Source organism: Camelina sativa, chromosome 13 (genome assembly GCF_030686135.1).
Source record: "Camelina sativa cultivar CO46 ecotype springtype chromosome 13, ASM3068613v1".
Lineage (NCBI taxonomy): Eukaryota > Viridiplantae > Streptophyta > Magnoliopsida > Brassicales > Brassicaceae > Camelina > Camelina sativa.
The window spans coordinates 22617788-22622431 of record NC_141892.1 but is presented as its reverse complement, the minus strand read 5'-3'; the positions used below and the strand labels follow the sequence as shown (position 1 = coordinate 22622431).

General features: G+C 32.6%; 1 pseudogene across 1 annotated transcript; it reads right to left on the bottom strand.

Annotated features, from left to right (window-relative positions):
* LOC104738395 (putative F-box protein At3g23950 pseudogene) lies at positions 1-1983 on the bottom strand (annotated as a pseudogene). Its single transcript, XR_015578913.1, has 2 exons — positions 1737-1983; positions 1-1395 (listed from the first exon to the last, which is right to left on the bottom strand). The product of XR_015578913.1 is annotated as a putative F-box protein At3g23950 pseudogene (transcript).
* Positions 1984-4644: the final 2661 nt, after the last annotated feature.

The following is a 4644-nucleotide window of genomic DNA, read 5'->3' as shown; positions in this document are numbered from 1 at the left end:
TATAAAACACCTATGAATCACTGTTTCAATTGAATATAATGGTTCACGTCCTTACATAATGGTGCAAATGTTTTTCTTAATGGGTGCATGAAAAATTGTATTACAAATAAACTCAAAACATAGCTACACACTAAGTAGGTGGGGGACGAGGGAGCCATTGCAACCAACGAGGGAGAACATACTGTGAAAAGAGGAGAGGGTTAGGAACACAGCTAAACCGTGGGGAAAAGTAACCACATATGTTCTCCACATACTCACTACACATGTTAAAACTCAAGACGCAACCATCCATACACTTGCTATCGTCTTCGTTTTCCTTGTGAAGACTAAATGCTAATGTCCTCAAGTTAAACAAGGCCATACCTTTCTTTTCCATGCACCACAGGTAGATGATCTCAGAGTTCAAAGGATGCATCACCACCGGGAAATAATCGATACCTAACGACTCGATCATAGAAACCAAGCTGACTTCCCATAAGAGCTGCCACGCCTCCTCAGGACCATCAGTGTACTTGACCAGCCTCCAAACCCGTAACGTGCGGTTTTCATTTTCACAGTACTCGTTGAAATACACAATCGACCCTTCCGAGGTTGTAAAGGTTCTCCTAAAACGCCGCAACACATCATCTTTTCCACTATCGGGGAAAGATATGTTACGAAACCCATCATCAACATTACCTCCATAGATATCATAGGCCATAAAAGAAGAGTTGAGACTTGAAAGCCAGTGAAGTATCCCATTCAAAGCAATCGACTTGCATTGGCCAAACCAGCAATGATTACGAGGATAAGTCACATTTCGATTTTCCCACTTCCCGGTGTCAGATGAGTAAATCGCAAAACCGACTTTAGTACCACTGTGACGCATCACGAACACTACCTTGTAACTCACAACGATACCACTCCGCATCTTTGTAACCAATCCAGTGTCGCTGAAACGCTCATGTAACCGTATTCTCTCAAGAACTTCCAAAGAGAGGAAAGGAGGGAGAGGGACTTGAAACCATTCTTGAAATAAAGGGTTTCCAACGTAATACATAGGAGTATCATCGGCAGCTTCTAAGTAAACCAAGACCAATCCATCGGTGCAAGCCATGACTTGTATCTTATTGATTGCTCTCTCGACAAAGAAACTCATGAAAGATCCCGGAGAACGAGCAAGTCCCCATGTTTTGCAGCCATGATGACCCACGATTTCAAGTGTCAGCTTGTGAGGTTGCATCTGAATGATTGACCACGAGATTGAAGAAGATGAGTTGCGAGAGATGAAGTGATCTCGGAAGAAGTCTGAATCGATCAAATCTTTCCATTCTTTGGACACTGATCTGAATCTTGCAATGCTTTTCAACGGAAGTCGCACCAAGACAACAAACACCACTTCAGGAATATTCATTTCTGCAAACAAACAACATATAACTAATAAATTACATCAAACCAAACAAGAAAATGCTTTTTGTATAATAAAAATCAAAACACGTTGAGATTTATGGCTTCATGCCTATAATAATTAACATAATTGAACGAACAAATAACCAAAACGACAAATAACTACATGGAAAAAGATAATACAATATACGATATATTTTTTTTTTCATGCGGAATAGAGAGATCTATATCCAAGTATATATATTTATTAAATGCTCGTTTTAATTTAGATAGTGCGAAGAATTTGATAGATCCAAATATTGAATGCTCGCTATAATGGTAACGAAAACAAGAAAAATTTGGAGTCTTACCTGATTTCGTTGGGAAAGAGAGAAGACAAAAAGTACAAAAGAGGCTGTTATACTGGGCGGCAGCAGAAAACAAAATAGATTATGTTATCGATATTGTGGGGTTGAAAAAAAGTAGCTTACAATTATTTATAGAATCGTAACTCGGAAATCATTAGGTTTAATATTAGGTCTGGGCATAAAAAACTTATTTGAGTACCCAACCCAAATTCGAACGGGTTACCGAATGTTCAACCCTACTTTTGACTTCTTTTTTTGTTATTCATTTTTTAAAAAGATGGTAATTAACTGGAAATTAATTTTATGAAGATATATTTCTATATAAAATATAATATAAATATTTCAAAGAAAGAAAGATATATGTTTAGATATTATATAAATATCTCAAAGAAAGAAAGATATATTTTGATGAAGATATATGTTTGTTTGACTACAAAGAGATAATATTAAAAACTTGTTTGACTATTAGAATTTCACTTTTTATTAGTAGCTTTTTTATTTTTAATAAACAAATTATTATGTTCTTAAAGTCAATGGCTTTTCATATAATTTTGTCAAAATTAATGTTAATTCTATAAATGTTATTTATAAAATATCATAATTATACAATATAAACATTTCTACTTTTATAAAATATTTAAATCACATCACACATATACTTTAATAGTTTAATATCAATTCTTCAATATGAAAAGTAGATTTCTTTATATGATTTTTAAAAAATACTCTTTTTTCTATGCCACTTTTCAAAATCCTCTCATGGTGTCCATTTTTAAAAATACCCTCTTTCAAACTTTTTGAAAAATACTCCTTTGCAATACCATTTTTGAAAAATACACTCTTTCAAACTTTACCAAAAAAGCCGCTAAATATGTGCAAATTTTCAAATTTTCAAAATTTGTGTGTAAGCTTATAAATATATACACAAATTACCTTTATATGTGTGTAAATTTTTATTTTATTTTATAAATACAATATAAATACCTTTTAAAAAACTTTTAAAAACTGTTTAAAAATATTTGAAAAACCTTGTAAACATTTAAAAAAACTTGTAAAAACCTTTTAAAATGTTTTAAAAATTCATAAATATTTGGATCGAGTCTAGAGGTAGTAGTTATTATCTAGGAGTACCTTGTGAACCATTTAAGACTTTACAATTTTTCATATTTAAAAAGGGGTATTTTTGAAAATGAATAGATGAAAGGGGTATTTTTGAAAACGAGTATTTCTCAAAAATTCTCAAATGCGAAAACCTACCCCCTGAAAACTATATCTCAACTGTAAATTAGAGAATCCAAACATTAAATTAAAAAATAACTCCTAGGTTGGTAGCCCAAACGGGAGGATAAGAGCATATTATTTTACTCTTACACCCAAAATTATTTATTGTTAAAGTATGTGTTTTAATTCTAGTTTCATTTTGTCATAATTATAGTTCTTCTAATTACTAAAAATTATCTACTTTAGTATAATGATTTTATGATCAACCCAATAAAAGTTTTTTATTGAGAATTTGAAAAAAAGTTAATATAACATAATGAAAATAAAAATTTGAAAATTATTATCATGATGGTATATATAAGTCTTAGATAATTCAGATATACAAAAATAATAACTTTATAAACAATCCTAATCATGACATATGTCATAATCATGTTAAAGGATCGATGACCTGTTTACTCCTCAGAATTATCACATTGTACCAAAATTACTTAGAACTATGACATCGTCTCAATATTCTTGAATCGTAAGTTCTCAACTTATTTCTACCCGAATCAAAAGTTCTCATATATTTCTTTATATATGTGGGTTTAAACGGATTACGAACCAAATCTGATAAAAAACTGATACTAGTTTTTTTTTTGTCTATCCTAGCAGGTTCAATTAACCTTATGCAGTTGTAATACTTAAGGTGTCAATCCAGTTGGAAAACTTTACTATCACTCAAGATGCAATCAGGATTTTACAAGTCAAGCCAATTCAAAGAGAGTTTTTTTAATCTAACAATCCTAGAATGATGAAAATGCAAACCGAAAATGAACTACATAACTAGAAATGAAAACGTATGACAAGAAGTAACCAAGAGTAAAAACGAAAACGAGTCTAAGCATGAACAAAACCGCAAATCAGAAATAGTCTCAGGAATGAAATATCAATCAAAAGATAAAAGTCCTAAGGATGGGAGTAATTGATGTCGGTGGAGTATCCTAGTCTACAGAATGTTTAACATACCACAAGCAAACTATCCCTAAACAATGAACATCACAACTTAGCTAATCCAATCTCTTGACAAAAGCTACTTAGACTCAACCACTTCCATACCTAGCTCTCGCTAGACTCGCTAGAGAAACATGGTCGAGCAGGCATGACAAACAAGTTCATTCACGTCAACAAACATCCTAGACAACTAATCTCTTAGGCTAGGAACGTAAGTCTCTGGCACTAGTTGATCAGACATTTCATCAAACACCTTTTGGGTGTGGAAACCTCTCGAACCTAGTTCCAATTGATCAGAGAGAAACTAGTATTACTAACACTAGTCCAGAAGGGAATCATACAAATCAAAGCTTAAACACTCTACATCCTAAGATCCTCCACCTAGTTTGTCCTATCCCCAAGAACTCTAACACTACTCAGATCCGGAAATCATCACCAAAGATACAAATCCAAAAAACATTGAACAAAGCATAGTAAGATAGATAAAAACGAGAAGAAGAACTTTGTAGAAGAAATCAAGTGCAAAAACTGAATAAACTCGAAGATGTCGGATTACAAGTCTCAGAACGTATTTTGGTGGCTAGGTCAAACCTTAACGAAAAGAACTAAACGAGATAAAAGATAAGATGTCCCAAACCAAGACTTAACAAAATGTATATATAGTAAAAACATGTGAATCCCGAAAACTTTAAAA